Raw genomic sequence first — 27801 nt, forward strand, 5'->3', positions numbered from 1 at the left:
ACCTAAATCTGGTGACATGAGGTTGTAAACGGTTTACAGTGCTAATAAGAATGGAAACTAGGAACTGAGTATTACCACGGCTGTAGTGAAACGGCCATGGCAGTATTATTCTGTCTGGATGTGTTCCTGCAACAGGAGCCTTTTAACTAAGATGGGTAAGAACTCCTGAACAAATCAATTTTTGAAGAATTTAGCACCTATTTAGTTCACCTAAGTTCAATGTATTAATCTCAACTGGAAGCAAGTCATTATAAGTGACTTATAAGTCACTTATAAGTGAGCAAGTCGAGAGAGATGCAAATTTCAGTGCTTACACTTCAACAAGAAAACCTGAAGGGTATTTGAACTTAAAAATTAAACAACAGACCAAATAAACAGACGTATATTTAAACAGTTTTCAATAGTATAGAAAAACATGTTATAGCTCCTTTTGATATCTACATAAAGTTTAAATACATTGCCCAAGGAAAAATACATAAACTAAGATTTAATAATCCTGTAGCGTCATTAATAGTTGCTCTTTTTTCACCCAACAATGTAAAAGCATATAAATGACACCAAATTGAAAACTGTCAAAGTTTTAACCCAAAGAGGTAGAGAAAGATATTGTATATTCTAAAAAAAACATATTTTCTTTCAGAAGATTTTATAATCTATTTATTGTATTTACTTAATTACTTCTTTTTGTATTTACTTAATTACTTCTTCAAAAAATACAATAATTGGTTGGTTTTTTTTAAAATTATTCCAAAAATAGGCTGCATTATGTTACCTGTTTGGTTAAATAAAGAAAGGAAAACATTTTCTATTCTTGAGCTGCATCCTACAATGTTGGTGACGGTAAACAAGTTAAACTAAACTTAATTTTATAGAAAACTATATTTTATTTTATTTTTCTTTTGCCAAGTCGTTGCGAAGTATTAAAATACATTCTCTCAAAGTGGGATGGTCACCTTTGGGACTAATTGGTGGGGATGCTGTTTGACTGAACATCATCAGGCTCCTCACCAATAATGTCATGCAGTTTTTAAGTCCCTTATTTAATGTCACCTGTACAATGCATATTTAAAAAAAAAAATCTTTTAAAAATTAGTTTTATCTCAACACAATTAACAGTAACAAGTTTTGAATTGAAATATTTTCCTATTTATTATTTTTTTCTTTTTAAATCTTTTGTAACATTTTCTAAACACTTCTGTGTGACCATAGATGTACTTCTGACGATTTCTTTTTAAGCAGAAAACATTCATAATCAACAATAGCAAATGAAAAGGAACATCACTGTCTGGTTTCCTCTTGCAAAGCGAAAGAACAAAGAAGCATTATTCTGGTAAAATGTTGCCCCCCAGTGTACATGGACTTAATAACTTTAAAAAAAAGACACTTGAATTGTAGTCATTCTTCAAATTACAAAAAAAGAACTTCCAAATTACAATCAACCCAGTAGGCATTAAGAGGAAAAAGAAGGTATTTATTTCACTGCTCACATCGCACTCAATTACTTCAGTGTTTGGCTGAGCAAAGAAAGCACCAAGAGAAGTGCTTGTTTGTTTCTGCATGAGTGGAGCCTTCCTGAAGAGCCTGCAGTTGAGTTACTTAATTTATTTTGTTGTTTTTTTATTTTTATTTTCATTTGAGAACCGAGCATCTATGATGGCTGAAGGACAGCATTGAACAGCCTTATCATCATGAGGATGAGAAAAACAAAACAAAAACAAAAAACATTAGAAGGAAATCATTAATCCTGTTTCCAGAATCAATGTAGTGAGTTTAGCAAACACGTAGAAGACTCCAGACTTTTGATGTGGTTCATCTTTATCACTAAGCCTACAGTAAGAGCTACAACTGAATTATGTTTTGCAAAAGTAATAAGCAAATATTTCATCCTCTTGATGTGCCGAGCTGCTTTAGGCAAGACTTTTAGTTGTAATTTCAGTGAAACATGTTTGTCATGTGTTTCTTTTTTAAGGAAAACTACAACTATGAGTCACACCCAGCCAGTCGTATCGGCAGAACTTTTATTTCTCTTCATCGTCAAATAAACCGATCCACATAAAATGCTGTGTCACAAATGTAATTTAGAATGTTATAACAAATCAGCTATATCACCATAATAAACATGGTGAGTGTTTTCTTTTAATTCTTCTTAAATTTATAGTAATGCATTTTAAAAGTGTTGTTGAACTATTTTTATGTCAAAGTTTATAACGTGAACTTTAACAAGATCCATCTATTTAAGTGTTATTTATTTATTTATTTTTCACAGATTATGCAAAAGAATTACTGCCATAAATAAATAAGACGCACTTATGTAAGTTTACCAGTAGATGGAGCCAAACAGCCACCAATAAAAACTCATCTTAAGTAGAAAACGCAAAATGTATATGTATGTTTGTTGGCATATTTAACACTTGGGATTATGTAAATCCTGTATTTAATAAGTGACTCAGACAGTTGAACATGCTCTTAGGCTTCCACATCTTTTCTCTTTAGCACATTTTCATGACTTTTTTTTTTACAGCAGCTGTTGTATTGCAGGTGGTCTACAACACCACATGCTAGCGAGTGATAAAAAGAAAGCTGAAAGATTTCCTTTGCCTCAAAGCATGATTTCTTTTCCTCTTTGATTTTATTCCCTCTCCTCAAGATAAAGTACTCCCAACACAGAGAAGCAGTGGATAAAGATTTAATCTCTTTCCTGATGAATGACCCTCTGCTTCTCTGACAGCAGGTGCTGAGGCACACTGCTCTGCTGTGAGAAACACTGAGATGTTTCTGTGAGTCGTTTAGGTTTTATGTCTTTGTTTCCTTAAAAGGTGCCTGAACTGCACACGGTCGACCCAGTTTGGGAAACGTCTGCTGAGAAGAGATATTTGATAACCTGTTAAAAGTCAGAGTCATCTGGGGTTCATGTATCATTGTGTGACAGATCAATTTCCCCAGCTTGTGTTTTCAATCAAACTGCTCACAGTTCTGCATGTACTGTTTTCTGTTATGTTTTACCTTCATTTAACAAAGTTGATTATTTTTAATTCACAATTCCCAAATGTGTGAGAGTGGAGTGAGAGCATATCACTTAACTTAACAGAACTTTAATGAATTTTGAAAAATGACTGATGTGCTAGTGTTATTGAGTTTGGGATTTTCTTCAGCCCACATGAGGGCCAGAGATATACACACCAGGACAAATATTTGAAATAGGGAAAGTTTGAGAATGTCTTTCAGCTTTACAAATTCAATACCTACTAATTTCTTATCAGTGATCAGGACCGATTTTAACTGATGGTATATCTCTGTCAGTATAAAATACATGGTGATGGTGTATGTGCTGCCCTGTGATGAACTGGAAGGTTGTCCAGGGTGCAGACCACAGGCATATAACTTTGTAAGGATCTTGGGTTGTTTGAGCCTGTTTTGTTGTTTTTGTGTTTTGTGGAGTTTCTTATCTCTTTTAGTTCTGCCTTGTTTCTATTTTTACTTCAGTGCCTTCTTAGTGATTGTAGTTATGCTTATTACTCCTTTCTTAGTCACTCTAGTTTGTATTATGTTTCTTATGTCTACTTATTTTGCTAGATTCATGCCCTCAGTGAGCTCTCCCTCGCCCCTTGTGTCACTTCCTCTTTCTCTCTCTGTCTCTCCAGCCTGCCTTCTGCTCTCTCCCCTCACACCCACAAACCGTTAACTCATCAGCCCAGGTCTTTTGTTCAGCATTCAACCTCCCAGTACTTAAGCACCTCATTCTCAGTTACTTCTTGCTGGTTCCTCCCATTACTTCCCCATTTAACCCTGTGTACTCCCTGTATCTCCTTGCTGTGTTTTGTCCTGTGCGGATTATGGTTTTTGTTGTGGCCTGGCCCCCTGTGGTTTTTGTATTTTTGTACGTTTGTATTTTCATTAAATCTTCAAATTCACTTGACACTTCAGTCTCCCTGCATATGGATCCACTATATCCTCCAGCAATCATGACAGACATAGTGTAGCTCAAGCGATAATAATAATAATGACAATGGTTAAAGACAATAACTAATAACTTAACAAGGGTGTTGATTACCAGATTGGTTCGGATTACCTTGTTCCTAAATAACTTAGATCATCATTTAAAAGCTGCATTTTGTGTTTATCTATCTGACAATAGATTTAAGCCAAAACAGATTACATCTGTAAGGGGGAAATACTTTTCCACCGCATCGTATTGGCGTTAAAAGCTATCTGATAAATGAACAGATAGCCTTTTAATATTGAATCTCCTTTCGTGTTTTCGTTAGACATTTATCGTTAAACCTAAGACAGTGCTTTATTTCTAAACTGTACTTTTCCAAATCTAACTAAGTTGTCTTTGGTTGTTTTGCAGTGTAGTATTGCTTGCTGTAAAGATGTTTTTTTTTTTGTTTTTTTTTTTAAGATGTACTCTCAATGTTCTCTCTAAATTGAGCTCATATATTCTGAGTTTATGTGGGCATTATTTCTTTCTTTATGGATGGAGCCTCCTTTGGCTCGACTCAGAGTGTTGCTGAAGTCGGAAACTCCATTATCGGGGGCCCCTGATGAAAACCTGTTAATGGCCGTTCAGTTAGGCTTGAGGTCGAGAGAGAGACCCGGCAGTGCAGCCACACACAAAGCCATAAAGCCTGATGTAGGGGCCTCTCATCGAGCGTCCGCGGCTCAGGAAGAATAACTGTACCGGTGTCTGCAGACCTGTTGAATTAAAGGGGGCATTAACTGCTGCATCCTCTGCATTATTGATGGAGAGCTCCTTTCCCGAGGCCATAATGTCGGTTATTTTTCCCCTTGCAATTTTCTGGTAGACGTCTTGCTGTCTTCAAACACACTTCTGCAGAGAGCAAAGAGAGGGTTCAGGCGAAGTGCTCGCCCTTCTCCCTGCAGATTGCTGTTATTTTAAACTAAGCTGCGGACCGCCGCAATCGATGCAGAGCTGCAGAAACCCCATACAACAAGTCATGTTGCATGCGTGAAATGAGAGTAATCACAGTACGACAAGCGTGGTGTGATGAGTGTTATGCAAGATGCCACCTACACTGACAACACAAACGGAGGTGGTGAGATTTCCTCCTAAAGGTGCCAAATCACATGGTGCCTGGAGTGTTTCTTCATGAGGTGTGACCCCAAAGAGACAAAACCAGAGATTTTCATTCCGCTTTGATGCCAAACGCTTCCTAACAGGGATTACCTCATGAGTCACCCCCGCTGCCACCTACAGTACACTTGTTGTCGAGTTTCTCCAACAAGCGCTCACGCTGCTGGTTTTATCTGCTCCTGGCCAGCTTGAGGCACCTCACCATGCCGCTGACCTCATCCTGTCAGATGATTTAATGAGCAGAGCCTTGTCACAAACCGGTGCGTCTGGGGACTTATGGGGGAGCACCACACAATGCCCCAAAGATTAATGAGGTCATCTTCATTGCCCAGCGCATGTGAGAGACACTCGGTGGGGAAGAAAGAAACTTGATGACTTTGGGAACCGTTTAATATAAATGACGCAAAGAGAATCAAAAATAACAGCCTCAGTATTCATAGGCAGTTATGTGGTGATGTGAAGCCCGGCTCTGGTCTACTTATCTGCTTTGAATTTTATAGCTCAGCCTAGTCGATGATAATGAGCTGACATTTTTTTGTACTCGGTCAGCAGGGATTGGTGCTCTGCCCTTTGATTCTGCTTCCATGTGTGGGATTCCAATTGCGTGTGTGTGTTTGTGTGTGTGAGGAAATTCATATGAGCTTTGGTTTTATGATGATAACATTCTTAAGGGCAGTCCCAAATCAATTCACCTGAAGTCCAAATGCTTGACTTCCATCTCTGTAGGCCTTTTCAAAGGTTGCTATTGATTGTTCCAACCTTTACCAGATTTTCGAAGGGATAGACGAAAGAGATTGTTCCAGAAATGGAGAGATGATAATGCAATTAAGAGGGGGAAGGCCTTGTAGAGTATAGAGTAGTGCTGAAGGAGAGTGGAATCAGAATGAGAGTTGCTAAAGCAAAATCTTTAGCAACTCTGGTTAGTGTGTCTTTTTCCTATATGGACTATTAAAAGTTACAAATAACTTCAAATGAAAGTCCACACTGTTGTCTCACCTTGTGGTTAATAAAGTAGATGGACCAGAAGCTGAAAGTCAGCAAACTGAGAAATTCCAGAAGAAGCTGCTCATATATTATTAAAAAAAAAACAAAACAATCAGAAGTTTTGCTTGACCATAAAAATGCTTGGTTGAATGGGGATTCATTTTCCAGTCCCTTCATTTGCTGTTGGATACCTCCAAAAAAAACCAAAACGGAAATCAGTATCAACTAGTAAAAAAAAAAAAAAAAAAACGGAAATCAGTATCAACTAGTAAAACCCCAATTAGTGGCACTGTAGGAAAACAAGGATTTGACTATCATATGCAAATACACATATTAAATCAAGTTATTTTTAACTTTATAATAAATCATGTCTCTTATAAGTTAAGCTACCTTGGAAAGGACAAAGATCTGTAAAGGGCACAAAACAGATTAATGAATGATGGTAGAGTTGCAGCAGACAGAATTTAGCAAACATAAAAACTAAATACCTCCAACAATTATTTGACGTTTATCAATCTAAGTTTAATCTTAGCCCAGAAATCGGTAAAACATAACCATTAAAAACTGGCTGATTAAATTGAAATGTGCTAAAAAGCAGCACAATTCAGCTACATTTTAACAAGTCTACTTGTTCCACAGGTTTGAACTAAGTCAAAATGTTTCCACATATGACACACAGAGGTTGATTTTACCTTATCAAATCGATCTGAAGAGCTTTTGAAGTGGAAAAGTGGTCAGAAGAGGAATCTTCTGAGATAATAATGACTTGAAAGAGAAAGTGAATGAAGGAGGAAGACTAAGATCAAAGGTCTGAGAGAATACCAGGAAGAGGGCATATTTACAGTTTAGCAGTTAGATGCAAGAGGTCTAGAATACATCATCATTTCAAAATCTGTAATCTGAGAGGGAGAAAAGAAATGAGTAAATGGATGGAAAAACTAAGAGGCAGCTTCAAACTTTGTGAGGTAAAAAGAAAACACACTGGAACAAGTAAAACTGGGATTAGTATCTTCGGTTGAGCTTTTGTAAAAGATTTGCAGAAAAATAACATATACAAATTTGAACCTAAAACTGTTTTTTTTGTTGTTGTTGTTGTTTTAAATCAGTGCTAAATAAAACTACTTTATTAATCTGTTTTGCTTGAGGTCATCTGGTATCTTGTTTCTGTTTATTTTTGTTTCTTACCAATTACTCAGATTAACTACTGAACATACTGTAAACTGAGCCCTGATAAAAACATTCAGAAAAGTGCCAAATCTCCTACTTCATGATTTAGTTTTTATTATAAGAAACAGATGAACAGTCGATTTGCAAAGGTCCTTTAGCACAAAACATTTGGCGGTCATTTGGTAGATGTCAAAAATATTTTGTGCAAAACTGAGTTAAATAACAAAGGATAATGCAATGTGAATATTTTACCATCGTTGACAATTTATACCTTTTTATTTCATTTATTTGTTTATTTCAATGATATTTTACTCTATTCTTCTTCCTGAAATGATTCAGTACCAGAATTACAGAAAGAAAATTGTCTTTCTGGATAAAATACAACAAAATATATGCATTTTTGTCCAAACGCAAGATAAACTCATTCATCCCCTCCCAAATGATGTCATGCAATTCCCAACTTTTTCTTCCCCACGCCCCCTCACTAAAATATCTCAAAACTCTTTCTCTAAAATTATATTGTGTCAATGGTGATCTTTACTTTGTTTTTTTCATAATTCTGATGGATGGGAATTAACAATGGAATAAAAGTAGGAGTACTACAAAAATATATTTCTATGTTATTTTATGTTTTTCTGCATGTCATGAAGCATCCAGATTACTTAGAATCCACAAAAACTGCAGCTTAAATTCTGGATGACCGCTGGATGGCGCTAAAACACCACCAGCGCAGAAACACTCGGCATTGAATCCGGCCGCGCTGGCATTCCTTTAACTGCTCAGATTCATTTTTTTTAACTGCACGAAGCTGTTGCCCAAGCCAAACCGAACTCACTTTGTTGAAGGAGGATTGTAAAAAAAAAGAAGAAAAAAAAAAAAAAAAGCTCACTCTGCCTCAATCGTGAAACTATGTCCGACTGTCCGGCTCTGAGTCCAGCTGCAACGACTCTCTGCCAGATGGGAAGTTGTGAGTCAGACCAGGAGGACGCGCAACTTTTATAGACTTTCAAGTCCGCTGCTTGCGAGTAACCAGCAGCGCTCAGTTTAGAGTCCTCTGACTCTTGGATTGCGCGTCTGGAGAGCTCTGGTGTCAGCCCACCGCGTGTTTCAGGTTCGGTGCTGTTCAGGGCGTCTCTTATCGAGGAGGATATGGTAATTCCATTAAGATCATGTTTGTGGTGTTTGCGGTTTGCAATGGAGAATAAATAAAAAAGGACGGTTATCGGGGATTAACTGAGAGCACAAAAGCAGGTAGGTCGTCTTTGCAGTTTTTAACCTCTCTGCTATTTATTTATTTGTATATCTGAGATGTTGCTGAAAGATTCAACAAGATGATTTTTAAAAAAATCTAACAAGGACATTAACCATTGAAAATTTCCCAAACGCTTACTGGTATCACTGATGACACCAATTTGGAAATGGACGGTTTTAAGTCCTGTGCTGGTTGCTGCAGGTTGGCATATTTTCAACTTTCTATTGTCAGCATCTAGACAAAAATCAGATCTATGCCCAAGCACACATTTTATATTGACTTCTTCAATTTAAACAGAGCCAGGACCAGTTTTTTCTCTCTCCCTCTTTGAGCTGGTTCAGAAATTGGTGGATCTTTTTTTTTTTTTTTTTGGCTATTAGCTGCACAGGCTTTTTAGTTACATGCATAGGATGCCAGGTTAAGCCGTACTGTTTTTATTAAATCCATGCCTGATCAGATAAGATCAAGTAAGTTTGAAACGTTAATTCATGAGACATCAACAGAGATGTGTGAAACAGCAATTCAAGGAAAATCACGTAAGATGATGGAATATCTGACATTTCTGACCTAAACATTCTGAGTGGGTTGGTGACTGAAATCAAGAAAGGAAAATTAAAAGTTCAAAGAGTTTTTATGAAGATTTAAAGTTTAGTGCATTGGACATAATCCTCCTTAGGATGAGGATGGTGACTCATAATCATCCCTGTTTCATCTGGATTTCTTAGACAAGAACATTGAATGACTAAATGTGACATTATGAAAAATAAAAGTTTGAATGAATTAATGTGCTTTTCAAAATTAATCTTTGAAATGCATAAAAATAGCTTTTAAAAGTGCAAAAAATGAAATACATGAAAAGAAGAAAAATGAATATATATAAGTGCAAAATTCTAAAACAAAACCAAAAACCTTTTAAAATAAAACAATTTAAAGTTGCAACAGTCAAAGACCAGTTCTAATAGGCAATCAGTTGGCCAAATCCTGAAAAATCAGATTTTTTCCCCCAGTCATTAAAGGCATTCAAAGTAAAATCTGCCAGTTTTAGTCTATAACTCATCAATCAAGAGCATGGACTGTGATGCACTTTATTGAGCTCAATAAAAATCAAATAAAGGTTAGGAACACATGCTTTGCTGCACAAATGAAGATTCAGTCAGCTACCTCTATCAAACAGTTTATTATGGATTAACAGGATTTGGGATTTTGGAAAAAAGCTTAAAAATAAACTAAAACATTTAATTAATTATAATCTCCAGGTCAAAGGAAGGAGAAAACTGCAAGACGCTCCCAAACAGAAAATATCTCCCTAGTACAACTAAAAAGATTCCTTTAGGGAATTAAATTTGTTTTGATTTATGCAAAGATTTATTTTATCTACTTCACTTTGGATTTAAATGACCTTTAAGCAGAAGACGCAACTCCAGCTCTACATATTAAGCCATACTTTCACTTTTGGTTGACCAAAATAGATGGTCTAGCCTGACTCTGTTTTTTATTTATTTATTTTTTACCCTGAGCCCTACATCTCAAAACTGGATGGCGTTAAATCTGTGTGTTTCCATCTTGTGTATCAGTGGAAAGGTTACCTGAACATGGCTCCCCACTGGAAAGCTCTACAGGCAGATCAAATACAGATCTGAATCCACAGCAGGGGCCCCATGTGCTTCCTGTGAAATCCACCATAAGAGTGAAACAGCTTCACCTACAAGCTCTTGCTCTGTGACTTTTGCAGAAGCACAAGGCTTTGCTCCTGTTGAAACGCTTCGAACGCTCAAACAGAGCCTCTAATGAAAATTGGCTCTTGTGTTTGTCGTCAGCTGCTTTGCACACAGAATGCAGATATTTACGGCTGTGCTTACACATCGCTGAGGCGGAAAGGTTCATTCTCTCTTTCTTTCTCACTTATAATCTATGTTCACCTTGTTCCTTCAGCTGCCCTTCATCACCTTGCCTTGTGTGGTCAGCTGTTTTTTTTTTCCCCCTCCTTTTCCTCAATTAGTGCTATCATCGCATTTCATCCTGCAGAATACGAGGATAGTAATAACCTTATACTCCTATTGCAGCCTGATACAATTCTACTGTGATTAATTGAAGTCCCCTCAGAGAGTCAGACGAGGCGTAGATCTTCCCTTTCACACTCGCTGACAGGCAACCCATTATATTGTTTTATAGATCACCGTCAGTAGCCCTTGAAGCCGCCTGTGGCCCACTGTTGTTCTGGAGGGTTTTATTGTGTAGGGTTATTGGTTGCTATTGCTGACAGGCGGAGTAAAGGCCACCTTGGGATTACTGGAGATGGGATCTCTGTGACAGCCCCACTGTATTTGACAGTAACACTGGAGACTTGAAAAAGCTTGCTCTGCAGACTCTGTTGGAGAAAAGAGGCAATTTGATTTTTAACCCTCACAAAAAGAAAAAAAAAAGTTTTGCCACCATGACACCACAATAGTGCACTCACTTTGTCATCTGTGGTCTCCAACAGCAGGTGAAGCAAACATTTTGAGCTTTTGTGCTATTTGCATGTGACAAAACACACTGCAGCTTTGTCGGAGAATCGATATAAAGAGGTGAGACAGATTGCCTCGCAATTCCACTTGTCTTTTAAAAGCTACCAGCAAGTGGGTATTGCAACAACACAGCGAAGAATTCAGAGCGCTGAGTGAGGCTTGGAAAGCGTCCTTGATATGCATGAGCCACCAGGTGACATCTAGAAGAAGAGAACGGTGCAGAACATCACAATAAGAGCCTTGTTTCTAGTTTTAAGAAGCCACCCCAGGCTGAATTTGTGTTCTTCACCATCTTCCTGTTCACGCTGTCAGATCAATAGGGCTTAATAAAAAAATCTGTAGCGTGTTTTCAGCCTTGAAACAAACCGTTCAGCACTTTAGTTTTTGCACTTTAGAAAGGTCTGCGTGGGTATTGTGCAGTTTTGCTATTAAAATTCCTCTTTTTCCTGCAGTACTTCTAAATGTGTCCTCCTTGAACACACTTTATAGATGCCATGCGGTGTGAAAAATACAAGGCATGTCTGTTTATGCAGAAGGCACGCACACGACTGTTCAGTGTCTTATGAAGGAGAAAATACACAGTGATGTCACAAATTAACCATAAAACCATGTCTCTTGCATCACTTTCGAATCGTTATATTACCTACCGGCTTTACAGGTTTGGTTTAACAGAACAATAAAAAAAAAATCCACCATCTGTCTATGTGTACATGATTACACTCGATTTCAATGCCTCAAGATTTGCTGCTCGGTGACGTTCATAGGCTAATGTGTTTAGAGAGCTTTTTGTTCCACCTCTCAGCTTGCCAGCTCAAACTGCTGAGGTGAATCCGTCTGGTGCTTAAGGGGAGATTCAGAGCACCACAGTAACAAAAGAAATGCAGCACTGGGATGCTCGTGTGCTGCTCCGTCATGTCAAGAAGAGGAGGAGGACACAAAGAGCATCCCTCATGTTTTATAGATGCCATTTAAAGGAACATTCTCAAAAACAGCCTTGTAGAAATGAAGTACAGCACACAGACTAAACACTGAGACAATAAACTAACAAACTGGTTTTTGTGGGAGGCAGCAGAGTCCTAATCACTCATCAGGGCTGATCTGTGCTGATGCGGTGCACAATTTTTCTCTGGAAGATTAGGCTGGGAAGCACAACCACATCTCTTATTTATTTTTTTCATGCCGCGTTGCTGTGTGCACGTTTGGGTGTTTGGTGCACACGAGGAAGAGAGGCAGCTGATGATGATGATGATGATGATGATGATGTTTGTGTGTGCAGCTGAAGTATTGCTGGAGATCCTGAGTGGTTGGTTGAATGATGCATGTGTGCAGAGGCTTGTTTTTATTTTCTGCTGCATCATTGAAACTTCTTTTTTTGGGGGAGGGATTGTTGTTATTTGATGATGGTCAGCTCCTTATGTTTCCCCCTGAGTCCACATGAGTTGAATACAGGCAATCAGGCGAAGTTCATCTGACCCTCAAAATAACTGTTATTAAACAGCTAATGTTAGAACTGCTTTGCTGGAAAAGTGCAGCCTTCATTTTGCTTTTCTTAGTTCAAGTTTGTTTTATGCAAGACAAAAACAACTTTAAACATAGAAAACAAAACCACACATTCAATATAGAAATGAGGAAAATAATGAAGATAAAATATTTGTAAATGGTCACTGAGTTCAACATATGTTCTCAAAAGCTTCAAAAAGCATCAAAAACTTTGCCTCCATTTCTATAATAGCAGTTTCAGGGAATAATTGGATGCGAGGCAGCAGTGAATATTTTTAGCATTTTCTTTTGTTACTTTCCTCAAAGTCAGAAGTTTACATACATTAAGTCTAGTAAGTTTCTCAACAATTTTGGAAAGTCCACACAATAGCGTTGTAAGCATTTATTTCATAACACCTGTTCAATCATATTCCAGTAAAAGAGGAGATGAACATGTTTAGGTGCTACATGTTTGTATCAAACCCAAAACGAATAGGCTGAAACTGTTAGAGTATTATATTCTGTACAAATATATGCTGAATGGGCTGACAAAGAGGGAGAAGACATTCTGAGAAATGCTGGATTACTCTGGTAGGAAGGATGTGCATTTTGGAAACACGTCCTATGATCGAATGAAACTAATATTCAAGTTTTTGGCCATTGTACTTCTTTACACATACTGAACTAAACAGAGGAAACTTTCCAGCCTAAGAACTAAATCCCAGCTTTGAAGTACAGTGATGGCAGTATCATGTTTTGTTAGTATTGGCTCTTGTACTTCACAATATCAATGGCAGCAGAAGAAAATATTATAAATAAATCTTAAAACAACAGCTCAAAACAGTTCAGGGTCAAATGTGATCTAACTGGATCCTAATCTCACCACCATGTTAGTTACAAAATGGCTTAAGGAAAACAAAGAATGGCCTTTACAAAGTCCTGATCCATCAACAGTTTGTTGGCAGAGTAAAACATATGTTTATGATCAAGGTGACCTTCAACCCTGACTGAGTTACATCAGTCCTGTTGGGTAGAATATCTCAGAATTACAGCAAGGTACTGTAGTTATACCATTTGAAAGGTAAATCTGCCAAAACTTTGATGGACCTCTTAAGAAAAGTTGTCTTTTTACACAGTTTTTATTTTATTTTGTCCAGAACTAATTCTGCCATATTAACAGTGCTGCATTATTATGAATATCTAAGCAGTTCATGCTTTCCAATGAGCTGTCCAAACGTTTGGCCACAGGCACCAAAGCTGTTGAGTTGAAAGTACTTGCTGGTGACAACAATTAGATTTTGTTCTTTGAATTAATTAAAATCCAAAGACTATTTTGATGGTGACATTTGTTGTTTTTACCTGCTCAATAATAAACTGAGTTCACAACATTGTTACAAAACAAATAAAGTAAATCTGATTTCACTAATAAAATAATCTCTAAATCATTACAGATCTGAAATATTTATAAAAAAAATTCTCATTTACATTGAAATTGAAAACAAAACATTGTGTTTATTAACAATAAATAATTTGTGCTTTCCGTTATTTGTCTGAACCTTATTTGAGTGGCCTGAAAATTTCACCCCTTTTCATTTATTTTTTGAAAAGCGTACCTGCCTGGGCTGATGATTTTTCAACATTCTCAAACTGCGGTTCTGGAATCCCACAAAAATCATTTTTAAGGCTGGAAATGACCCTGTGGACAGAGTTTGAACAAGTTTAAACTGTCATCATGTTTGTATTAGCAATAAACATAATTAATGTTTTTGCCACAGCTTTACTGTTACAGTTAGATTCTCTGCTCAGAAATGTGAATCGCATGGGAAGGTTACTGGTTTACTGTAGCAATGTACCATCGTCTGTGTGGTACGTATATATTCCTCTAATGATCTTTAAAAGGTTCACGTTAACTAAAGAATGTTTTATGTCACTTCATTCCTGGCTCTGATTAGCTTTAAAGTGGAGAGACACAGAGAATTATCTCTTAACTTAAGAATAATGACGGGCCATAATCTCCTAACAGAGCAACCATGTAAAAAAAAAAGAAAGAAATTCTCCTTTTTAATACAGAATACGTTTGAATGTTTAATGGATTTATACATAAAAGGAAAAATAATTTTAATTTCCATCCTAGATTTTCCAAATGTCAATATAACAAACTGTGTTTCTCTGTTCAAATAAGTGTTAATCACTGAGCTACATTTCAGAAAGACGAAGGAAATATGATTACCTATCTTTGAGTCTGCTGGTATTCATTGCTTTTCATTATCTGGCAAAAGTTCATAGGATGCAGTCACATCCAAGAAAACTATCAAAAAAGCTAATTTTCTTCTGTACATGCAGAGAACTACTGAGGCAGAACTGATGTGCAGAGGAAGCAGTTTCATTTAGTAAAAAATAAATTCAAGCCTTCGTTAATGGAATGCAAGTAGGAGTAAAACCCTAAGTCTCTGCTGTAGCAACCAGAACGGTCACATAATGTAAAATCAAAACTTCTCGGGGACATTAAAGTGAGTTGTTACCAGCGATTGTCATGAGGTCCTCTTGAGAAAAGCACTAGTGCTATGATAATCTGGATCTTGTTTATCACTTCGGAGCACATTTCAGCCAAAGAGCATTTCAGTACCAGATGAACCAATCAGCAGTCTAAATGATCTGAACAATACTCGGGTGATGAGTGGCCAACTTGCTGGAACAACACACAGAGGAGCAGCTCTGATTACAACGCACATGTAGGCAGGGTGAGCTCATTCCTCAGAGAGAACACAATTATACTGCTATATCTCCCCAGAGCTGCCACTGAAAAGCAAACCTTTAAACCCTTAAGTCAGTTTTGTGCCAACTCAGTAAATGGGACTTCTTGCTGTGCAGGGATGGCAAACGCAAGCAAAATGCATTTTTGTAGTCCAGAGAGTCCTGACCGTTCAGAGCAAACTCTGTATCCTGAGTGGGAGCCACATGAGTTTGAGTGGAAATTTTTCCACCTAACTCTTAATGCGTTATGGAAACTGAGGATGATGAGGGTTGGGGGAGAACAGGAGCCCCAGCAGAATAATTCAGTTTTTCAAGATGGTGGGTTGCAGCTCTATCAACTTTCTTTTCAGTTCCTCTCTCTGTTCCCTTTTCTTGAGATATTCAATGTTTGGCAGCTTTCACACTCAGTACTGAGCCATTGTGCTGAATTCTCATCACCTTCTCCTGCACCACAGCAAAGAACGTAACTCCCCAAGCCCCTTACATTCAGCATGGTAGAAAGGTTGGGGAAGTGGAGATTTTTGAGGCCCCATTTCTAAACCTTGGTTCCTTAGGGACAATAAAAGCTCTTTTTTTTGTTGGTTGCTTTCTTTCTGTTTCTAGCCAATGTGGTGCCTAAGGGGTCTTGGCAATATGTATTTTTTCTCTCTTCTGTGTTTTGTTGCTTTCAAACTCCACTTTGTGCTTGTAAACGCTATTTCTCATAAGACAATTTTAACTGAGATCTCAACATGATGCTCTTATCTGCTGTTCTCATTAGTTCTTTGTTTAAGAAAGCAGGAAATATGCAACAGGGATGCGACTCTAATTAAAAACCGGTATTAATAAATTACACTGTTTCTGTCTCTCAGGTTTTAATGTGGAAGGCTGGTTGACCAGAAGCCATGTAGTCTGAGCTGAAAGTATTAAAATAATTTTCTGCTCTGAAAATGCTTCTCAGAGAAAAAAAGGTATGAGTATGAGAAAGGGGAGGCTCGTCAAAAGAATGATACACAAGTATATATTTTATATATTTTCAGAAAGATGGTTTGCCTGCCTGCTTTGCTCAACTTTTTTTCTTTTTCCATTTTCACTTGTGACCTTGGCAGAAGTGGGATGCAATGAGAGGAGGGGTGGATGTGCAAATCAGGAACTTACACATCGGGATAGCTTTAGGTCGCTCTTTTTGTGCCTTTCATCACGTCAGCAGCTGGAGGTGCGTGTTGTGTTTCGTGCCCTGAATTGTCAGTTCTCTTCATAAAAGACTTCCAGTTTCCAAACGCATCAGAAAAAGCATCGGAATATGAATGTGGGACAAAAATCCAGGCCAGTTCTGCTAATTTCACATGTTCAAGTTCACTAAAGGGTAACTGGATTCAGTTAGTTCCTCATCCAATCGAACACACCTTCTCTGTCGCTCAGCATATGAATTTGAACTCATCAGTTAGATTTATGTTATTGATGTAATTAAGAAATGAAACAACTCAGAAAAATTAGGAGCCAGGATTGTCCAGGAAACTGATTGTTCATCATTGTTTTTGTGGAAATTCTTACAAAGATATTGAACAATAAGGAAAGAGTGTTACTAAAAATCCTATGTTGTAGTCCTTAAAAAAATCTTATTGTTTTACTAATTTAGACCTTTGCAGGTGTTTCTCATTTTTAATATTTTCCACAAATGAGGCAAAAACAGATTCCTGAGAAGGCAGACTAGTAAATATACTGGAACACCACAAACAAAAATCAAAGAAAAGCACAAAAGTTAACCATGAACAGAACCATTGACAGAGAAAACAAATGGACTAATGCAATCTAGGTGTAAAAACAACAACAACAACAACAAAAAAAAACAATACATGCTATTTTGGAAGGTGAACAATTTTGGAACAACCCAGGGGCTAGAAAAACCCTAACAAAAACAAAATGTACAAATAAGAAAAAGCATAAGCTCAAGGAAAGTAACAAACAAGCCCCATAGGCAGAGTGAAAGCAAAACATGGACACAGAAGGAAAGATAATCCAAACCAGGGTGAGAAAACACAAAACATAACATATTTGTTTTTCAATTTTATTGGGAAATATTCACTTACAAGCTTATATGTATAGTTATCTATTTTTAAGATGCTCTTGCTTATTTGGGATTGCCTGAAGAATATAAATTTCCATGGTACTTTTCATGAGAATAAATCAAGAAATAAATGCATACTTTTTAAAAGTCAATGCATGCAGGTCCCTGAAACACTGTGCTGTCTTTGTGAGCATCTATTGTTATGGACTATTGGAGGTTCTCTCTACTGTATTTCTGTATTTCTCCAGCACAGGGAAGCTTTTGCTTTTTCTGCAGCACAATTTTAGATGTTTAGATTGATGTCCTTTTTTAAGCCGGCATCAATTTTCAGATAGGAAGATTCAAAAAGGATAGTTTCTGAGAAAACTATCCTTTTCCCTCTGCCTCTCTTCTGTCTTCTATCTTCACAGCACTCTTCTTCCTTCCCAGACACTTTCACAATTACACACACACAGACTCACACACACCATCCTTGCCACAGTGTGTTGGGTGACTAATTTCTCCTGGGCTTTGGACTTTGGTATGACAGAGGGCAAGAAGGAGAAAATCAAGAGAGAGCAGAAGCAGTGGTGCACTGTTAACTCACAGGCATCCACCCACACAGAAGACCTTCACACTACCTCTCCCATTGCCTTTTTTGGCCACCCGTCTTTCTGTTTTTGTCTCATAGGCAGGTGCAAGCCCAGATCACCAAACATCTGTGTCACCTCTGTGGGACTGTGTCAATTTGATTGCTGTTTATACTCCAGTTTCAGGTACTGGAGACAAAAGCACAAGCAATGTGCGTGATGCTCCCATCTGTGAAGAAAAATTGAAATCTAAGTGTGTTGTTTTTGAATCCAATTCGAGTTGTCTTTGCTGGAATCTGTAGAGTGGAACGGGTGCCAATCAGTGGGCATTTGTTTACTCTGCGTCCTGCTGACAGAGCCTGATACAAATATCAGCCGTGCTACTGTCACGATGTGTGCCCTGGCACAGTTTGATAGAAACCAAACTGGAAAAGGTTGCATGTCACCAATATGGTACAGGTATGCATCAGTAATTAAGAAACAAACAAACAAACAAACAAACAAAAAAAAGAAAGAAACTGTTTAGAGGCAACAGTGGCAGGTTTTACACATTTTTTTCAAGTTGTAAATATTGATTTACTTTTTTTTACAATTACAATTGTAATTTACTGTGATTTTCATTTATAGACTACAGTTATGTGATATATACCAACTCATAATTGCGTTAGTATATATACTAATTGTATATAATTAGCATACAATTATACACAACATCATAACAATTAGTGTTATAAGCTAACACATAATTGTGTATGTATATGTGTATGTAAGTGAGTAGACTACAACTGACACAAAGATTTGGGCTATCTATACATTTACAGTTAAATAACTATTTTGTTTACACTGATACAACACTGATGAGGGAATGACTACCAAGTTTCACTTTGAACACTGAATATATTCCTGCAGCATAATTAAGACATAATTAATATATTCTTTGCTGTAATTCCCTTCCTACCTCTTGTTCTCCTCCTAACACCTCTTTCCATGCTCCTAATTCATTTAAACATTTAAAACAGGGACCTCAATAATTAAAATCCTCCAGCCGTCTGCAGTCCTGAGCCAGGCCTCCTGTGGCATCCCGTGGCACTGTTTGTGTGGATGGACACATTTCTAGGCTCCTCATTAATTGATGTCTCACTTGACATCAGGGGGCTAATGTACTCCCACTCGTCACTTCTTACTTTCTGTGCTGATCCAGCACGTCACGTCTTCATCCCTTCACATAGACAGTGTGATGGATTCACACAGAAAGTGTGATGCCAGAAAGTCACGCGGAAGTGGTTCAAAGGGTGCTGCCACCCCATGGGACAGATCGGAGGAAATCTTATGTTAGACAAAGCAGCTGCAAGTGGACAATGTAGTCTACTACTGTTTTTCCCTTCTGTTTCTTAGTATGTTCAACTGACCTATCTTTGTTCCTGCTGCGCATGACTTCACATTTTTTTATCCTTTAAAGAGAAGCTCTCACCTATGGGAAAAGATCTAGTAAGGTCAAAGTGTAAACATACAGAACAAAAGTGAAATTAAGAGCCATAAAGTTCTAAAAGCCATTTGAGGTGATCGACCATCCTGCCACAATTTTATTTTCCTACATTGAATTCATAAAGCAGATGGCACCAAATACATGCAATAAAAAAGCAGGCATCACATTTTGTAAATAGGCACACATTATGGCCTCAACTAATAAAAGCAGGTTATCACAGAGATGTCATGTTATTGATGTTAATTTATTCAGCATAGATGTAAAGGTATTTCGCAAGATATTCCACAATATTTGACAGTCAGAATCATGTCAGATGTGATGTTGTAGCACAATAGAGTGATGCCTCCATTAACTGGTTCATCTTGATATAAAAGGCATGGAGTAAAACAATATCAGGTTATTGAAATGTCATGCTTAGTCTACACAAATGTTCTCTGCCTCTACTATCACATAATTGCATTAGAATTTTTTAGAACAATCACACATTGCATTGCACATGTTTGGTTTTTAATATGCAGATTTGAATTATCCACTAGAATACTCCACAGCTGCGGGGTTTTTTTTTTTACATTTTATTTTGTATTTTAATGAAGGAAACAGACATAATTTAGACAACTTATTTGAATGGAGAAATTATTTTTGAAAAATAGCGGCCACATCTCATTAGGTGAGGAGATTAATTAACTTTGTGACATCCTTGACTTCTTCTCTGTAAAGCAAGCAATGTTCCATGTCTCTGGTTTCCATTTTTCTTCTCTTGCACCACAATTACCACCAGCTTTGAGCAGAAGAGGAAAAACCTCAATTAAATGCAGTCAAACTGTGTCGGAGCTGCAACAATACTTGCTTGTTAGCTCTATTTTAGGAGCCATTCTGCTTTTGCATCTGGTTCATGAATTCCAGGCATGTGCCAACTCAGATTTGCGAAGATTTAAGATCTGCAAAATAGCTTTGTGCATCAGCCCCAGTGAGTTTCAAATTCCTATTCGATGCTGATCTGAAAATGTTTTCTCATTTTTCACTTATACTTGGTTAATACTGTGCACAATGTTAATATAATTTGCAGTTTTTATTAATATTGATCACAGCATTGAATTTGATATTTCATTTGGCCAGCATGTGTATGAAAGAATCACAATACGCTGTTTTACTTTAAAAATTGTCTCACCTACATTCACCTGCTTTTATGCTGCTGCACTCCCAGAAGAGGTTGGAGTCAAGCCTGTTGAAACATCTGCTTTATAAAATTGGCTGCATCTATATTTTGGAGTGTGCACATATAATTATTATGGTTCTCTTTCTGCCGTAAAACAGGTGTGATATGTTGGAGCTGTTAGATTTTTTTTTACAAAGTATTTTTATAAAAAGAAAAAAAATGAACATTTTAAAAAATGTGTCATACTGTGATAAAAGCACTCAGGTGGCAAAAGCTTAGCCAATATAAATTTGTTCTGCTCGTATTGTTGTAGATTTAGAGCAACATGGCAAGTAAGTGTGAATTTTTATTTATTTTTTTATCCAGAAAAAAGAGGCACTACTGAAAAGAAAGATACAACTGTTTTCCAATATAAAACCAGAGGATCAAGAAACAATGTCTGCAGTGTTACATATCTAAACATGTCACTCATCATTGGAGGAACCATTATTACAGACTCTAATGATCACTAATAAAAAGAATCAAAAATTTTAACAGATGTATTGAAATCTGCAGAAAACGTGTGTTTGCTAAAAGTGGCATCTTGGAAAGCTTCAATAAATACAACGACGTGATAATTATGGAAATTTCAAGCTTATTTTCACAGCTCCTGTTGCAGCTAGCTGCGCTACACTGTCATAGTCAGCTTGTATGTAAACAATACAACATCTAGTAGTTCTTTCCACTTTTATAAGGTGTTTTATTATAGGAAGGTGACATTTTCTAGGTATTAAGAGTTTCTTTAAGAGGACTTCGTTTTGCTCATGGTTCTTTGGTTTGTGCCGTGGAATTGGTTGCAGGCTGCTGGCTATGAACCGGTGTGTTTACCTTCAAAACTGACCTGAATTTAATTGGGAGTTATTTATCTCTGTTCAGCAATTTCACATGCTGAAAATGCAAAAGGAAACCCAATTTTTGAACCATCAAGCTGCAGGTCATGACCGTGTGGAGAAAACCACAGAATCAATAGGTTAATTGCTTATAAAGAATGCATGGATGAACAACGGCTTAGTGTGTTGATCTGAAAACTAAAGTTAATACTGTTCAAGATTTATATATATACATATATATATATACACAGTATATGTCTTTAGGGTTATATTAAGAAGATAACATATAGGCAGATATGTATTTAATTCATCTTAAATCTTGTCTTCTTTTTAAGAAATTCCATTATTTGAGTGCTATGTGAACTTCAAGGTCTTGGATAAAAACAAAACATGAGCTGTAAAACTTATTTTCATATATGCACATTTACTTCTAATCTGCTCTTGTAAAATACATCTGAACTTATTTCCTTGTCACTAAATTAAATAATTGATTTATTTATATGATAAAGAGAAATGAGAAATGATTTTAAAAATCATTTCAATGCAGCATTTGCTCAAAAATATGGGTCAGTTTAGAGTTCTGATGGTAATTTGTACTTGTGTTTCTTGATCATTTGTTACATTTTGACTGGCCTTTAAGAAACAATTTTGGAAATAAACTAACAAACAGTCCAAAGAGTGATGATAAATATTCTTTTTGTTTGTGTTTCTCAGTGAACTATGATTTTATTTTTCAAAACCAGTCATGTGGTTTTACAGACAAAAAAAATGTGCAAAAATTGAAGCTTTGAAGGATATTTCTGTTTTCATTGTTAACACTTGACCTTGATAACTAGTTGTAGAAAATTATGTCTTAACTCCTCTAAGTACTTCTTTTTGTCTTGAAATAAAAAGCCTTTCAATACTGGGGGCTGTCATGAATGCCTGAGTGCCCAGCCTGACCACTGTATTAGAGCTGTGCAGGAAATCAATTCAGGAAATATAGAGGCAATTATTTTGTCTCCCACATTCGCTGACAAAGTTGCAAGTAAGCGAGCTGGGAAGAAAATACAGAATTAAAGAGAAGAAAATAAATATGTCTTCTCTGGGGTTTGGGGACTGTGTTAGGAGCACGGGGGTAATTTTAAAATCCTGTACACCTCTGCAAAGCAGCTGTAATTAATGAGCTCTGTGAGTGTTATTGATTTGCTGAAACCTATACCCGTATTGTTCTGTTTCATCCCAACTTAGGCTCAGGAGACGATCATATTTTGATGAAAAGTTTGAAATCATCTTTAGCATGATATTCAAGTATTTCCTGTTTCCTTCTTAAAGCTGTTGTTTTGAGAAGGCCAGGAGGGCCACATATGATCTCAGCTTTACACCTCGGACATATTGTCAGACCCAACATAAATTGCTCACTCTTACTCTTTCTTAATTAATCATTAACACATATGCTTTTGTACAAAGTGAAGAAGGTGGAGTGTCTGCAAAAATAATGTGAACAAACATAATGTTCACTTCAGATTTGAATTGTAGATCTGCTCTGTTAATCACATTACAGCTGTGTTAAGCATCACATTGCTGTGTGTGAACCATACATGGGATTTTAACACATATACCACCACCCAATTAGTGACTTGAAAAAGCCAGATTTGTGTAAAAAAAAAAATCCATTCCAGTGTTCAATTTATGTAAAAATCTAAAAAGAGATAGAGGAAATGTTGCTACTAAAGTACATTTAATACCATTTTTGATATGATGACGTAAGTTTAGCGATTTGTTGAAGGGAGAAGAGGTGGATGTTGCTGGAGAAGAGAATTACTTAATTGTAACTTAGAGCATGGGTTATTGTGAAGAAAAGGGTTCCTCAAGCCGATCAGGGACCCCTGAACTGCTACAAAGGAGGGGGATGTCAAAAGTAGGATGAGGGATGAAGGATGACTGTAAAGAGGTATAGAAATTGGACAGAGGCAGGCAGGATGGATATAAGAATGAAGGTGAGAAGGATGAAGAAGCTGGAGGTGATGAATGGGGGATAAAGGAAGTTTGGATAAAAGGATGAAGGGTTGAAAAATGAACGGATGAGCGGTTGAGAGTGAGCTCAAAAGAAATGATTACAGTGCTGAAAATGGGTTTGGTATAAGTGGACTGCTAGCTAATCGGGAGGTATTGACACATTAACTGTATAATCAAAGGTTTATTCCACTTGTGTCTAAGTGTTGCAGTATCCAAAGACCTAAATTAAATCATCTGTGGAACCAACAGCAGTTTATCACTTATGTTTTGGAAGCTTTTATAGAAAATTACAATTATATCATGTATAAAACAAAGTAATTAAAAATATCTAAGTAATAGTGAAAAGTGGCATGTTGATATCTTATTGCATAGCATTTGCAGCCTGACATTTGGCAACTATTCATTTACTTAAATCTCTTTTGTTCTCCTTGTTCTCATAAACTCCCTAAATCCCAATAAAGCTGCTCTCATTTCCTGCAATAAGGTGACAGGAAGCAAAGTGACTTTGAAATTCTGATGGCGACATTCTGGCTAAACTTCACTTTGCGATGGTCATAAAGATAAGTTGAGTTCACACCGAGTGATTATCAGTGATCTAAACTGAAATCTTTCATTACAAAAGAAAATCTCTGGCAGCGAGTCTGATCCATCATCTGGTTGAGAGTTTCCTACCAACCGAAGAAGACCTACAAACAAATACCAAGCAGCATCTGATATATTCTCCCTCTTATCAGATGCTGAAACGATGGAGAAGAAATGAAAACAGACAGCAATAGAAGTACTCATGGGTGGCCAAAAGAATTGAAAAAAAAAGTAAAGTGCCTTGAGACGATATTGTTGAGAAAATAAAATTAATTGAACTGAAAACAGAAAAAGAACCAGATATCAGTGGTGTGACTGCAGAAAAATACACGCACGCACGCACGCACGCACGCACGCACGCACGCACGCACGCACATATATATTCTCTTAAGTCCATTAAGACTTGTAACTTCCTGCATATTTATTGGAGAACTGATATATCCGTCAGATCTGTTGCATGTGATTGTGCTTCACCAGGAAGTTTTACAATGTGGCATCTTCTTTCAAATAGTGTGACAGGAGTAAATATTCTGTCGAGTGAGATGTTCAAACCCTCCAGCGTGTGCCGAGCTTTAAAAGAGACAGACTGCATAAAGCCATAGATTCAGTTCTTTGCTGGCCTCTTATACCTGTAAACCCAACTAAACTCACTTCCTGCCTGCAGTAAGCTTCTGCACAAAAACAACATAACAGGGCATAATATATGTTTTTATAGTGTGGATATGAGCCTTCAGTTTATATTGTTAACTTCAACAAGAGGAGTGCGGCATCCCTATTATCAATAATTTATCCTGAGATAAATGTGCACAATACCTGATATCCACTCACAGAAACACACAAACTGAAGGTCTTGAATTTAAGGGTAAATTCTGTTCTTTATAAAGAAGCTAAAGTTTGTCCTAAAGGTTCCTCAGATTTCATCTTGTCTTCCCTCCTGAATAGAGCACCGCAGAGAACCGGCAGGGAGGACAGCACAAGTTAACCTTCAACATGTATAAAACAGCATCGTTCAGTTCAAAGGCCAAAAAAGTGAAACTTGGATTCATTTAAATGCAATCTTGCGAAACACTTAGTTTTGCATAAAGATAGACTTCTAGTGACTCAAAGTAGTTTAACTGTCGTCACTTATTTTGATGTTCATTTTGAATCCAATAAATGCTGTAGCTTTTAATTTAATTTCTGAGTTAGACTGTCTGACACAAAATCAACTTTCTCAGGATGTCTGAATGTTCAAATTAATTCAATGTTTACTTCATCTTTCATTCCTGTCATTTCCTGTGTGAGTTCTGACATTTACTCTCTAATCAGATGTCAGAACTTCATTACGCTCACAGGTCTCACAACCGGAGCCTCCCAGCCTCTAATTCTCCAGTCAAATGAGGTGTGCAAAGATCAGCTGTAAGCCATCAACACTAACCAAATGGAGGAGCAATAAAGCGCTTCTCATGCAAAGATGCACAGCTGCCATCTATCTATTAGCATTGAGGAAGAACTCAAACCTCATAATGTTTGGCATAATTAAAAAGAACACTTCTACCCTTGTATGGCCTATTATCTTCAAATGAGGGCTATAAGATGTGAAAGGAAGGCACAGGAAGGTGGGGGTCAGAGGAGGGATTTGATAGCTTGACAGTGAACAGTTTGTAGAGGCTTCACAGAATTAATGGTGTGAGACTTGACAGGCAATAATTCTGTTGTAAGATATAGCATATCTTGGCCCTAAGGCCCCTCAGGGACCACTTGGACTGGAGAATTAGACATGGATTTGGACATTTGCATTACAGAATCACTCAAGATTGTGAAAAGCATTTCCCCTTATAGCTCTGGAAATGAAGGCTGGAAAGACTGAGCTGCAGAACATTTTCTGCCCCCCCAAAAAAGCAGTGGAAGAATGTGTCGGCGTGTCATTCTGCCTGCTGTGAAGAGAAGAATAACGTTCTCTGAAAACGGGAGAAAAATGGAACGGGCCTGGCTCTCTGCTAATAAACTGTGATGTGTTATAGAAGCTGTCTCTTCCATCTGTTGGGAAAAAGAAGAAGGAAAAATAACTCTCGGCAGGGTTGGTGGTCTGTGCGCTTTCCGCTCATCCTCCCCTGCAGGCATTTTGGTGTAAATGCAATGCAACATGACTGAACAAAGCACAACCTGCATTTCAAGTGTGCCATGGATAAATAAAGGTTAATCAATTCAGCTTTTCCTGTCAGAAAGCCTTCTGTTATAAAACACCATGAAGTCCCAACATCAGACACTGAGATCCCTGCTTGCTGCTTTAAAATGCTCAAGTTTTATCTATATTTTTTCACATGAAGCTACCAGACAGAAACTGTTCTGTCCTACAACATGGGCATGACATTTCTCTAACTTATCACCCAATTATTATTATTTTTTTTTACTTTACCTCATTGAGGTTCAAAGATCAACTACATCTTTACATATTCTCTTTGCATTCAGAGATTATTTGGGGAAATGCAATGGATTTACTGTCTCTGAACTCTCCAGATTAAATCTGGTTTAAATCCCCTCCGCATTCTGTGAACTGCCTTTGCATGTCTTGTTTTGCTTTTTTCATTTGACCCAAACATTTAGACTGAATTACATTTTCATTTAGTCTTACATTAAATCCCAAAGGTCATTTTTGTGAAGACTCAATCTGTTATCGCAGTTATAAGTGGACAACTTTGTTCCCACACATAAGCTTGTACCGCTGAGCCGACCTTATCCACACTCAACGTTATTTCAGCAGCCTTCTGCACTGCTTTTCATTTATCTGCTGAGAACATTTGCTTTGTTTCTGGACATTTTATAGAGGCAAAAATACTTTTTTAAGACTATCATGGGCATTAAAAGTGTGACTAATTGTCTTTCATCAAATAATTTCAACAACTTTAGTAGCATAGTGCTCTTATTACTCACAGTCACATACGTATCCTAAGTTTTTGAAGAAATTACTCATTGAAATTACTCATACGACGCGTAACAGTCTGATTAGAACTCAGTAAGGCATCCTGCGTGGAAAAAAGCATGTATTTAAAAAAAGGTATTATTTATTTGTGTTTACTAAACCTTATATGGATGCAGAACATTTACCATTTATGATATCCTCATGGAAAATGTGCATATGAAGGATTAAGCAGGGAAACAGGTTTTGTCTAACTCTGAACATTCAGCACCATGGACAGAGACACTGATTTGATAGGCATTCTTTGGCTATTTCAATGAAAACGACATGTTAAACTTTTGTCACATAGACAATAAATTATCACTTAAAGTTTATTTTAACTGATGAATTTATAAATTGTATTATTGTGTTGTTGGAAAACCAGCCAAAAAGAGAAACCGGATGAAAACAAAGTGGTTGATGGAAAGATGGATAGAACTAAATGCAGGTCAATCTTGAAATAAAAGCCTTGTAGAGACTAGAAAACAATCAAGACTGGGGTAAAATGGTACATTTCCAGCAGATTAAGGACCCTAAATATACAGCCAGCGCTAAAACTCAATGGTTTAGGTCAATACCTTTTCATGTGCTGGAGTGATTCCATAAAGTCCAGATCTAAAGATGTGAATCTGAAGACTTTAAAACGTTTTCATAGTTACTCTTCATCAAAGGTGGATAGAGTAGCCGAAATCTGTCAAATAGATCAAGTAGCAATACTTCAATGTGTCTTTCCTTCAGCTACAGGTAAAAAGTAGTTATCCAAAAAGTAAAAAGGTATTTGGTAAAAAGGTCACTCAAGTACAGAGTAACTGTGAACATAATATCTGATTTAATTTGTAAAAAAATAAAAAAATCTCAAGTTGTGTGCAAAATCTGTAATTTAAGAAATAATAATAATAATAATAATAATAATAATAA

At 37.0% G+C, this 27801-nt stretch overlaps 1 protein-coding gene across 1 annotated transcript in view; it reads left to right on the forward strand.

Annotated features, from left to right (window-relative positions):
• Positions 1–8032: 8032 nt before the first annotated feature.
• Positions 8033–27801, forward strand: part of tafa3a (TAFA chemokine like family member 3a) — a 96028-nt gene continuing 76259 nt past the window's right edge. The window contains exon 1 of the mRNA XM_007546879.2: positions 8033–8497. The gene's annotated coding sequence lies outside the window, so the exon portion shown is untranslated. The remainder of the gene's footprint in view (positions 8498–27801) is intronic.

Source organism: Poecilia formosa, unplaced genomic scaffold (assembly GCF_000485575.1).
Source record: "Poecilia formosa unplaced genomic scaffold, Poecilia_formosa-5.1.2 Scaffold18, whole genome shotgun sequence".
Lineage (NCBI taxonomy): Eukaryota > Metazoa > Chordata > Actinopteri > Cyprinodontiformes > Poeciliidae > Poecilia > Poecilia formosa.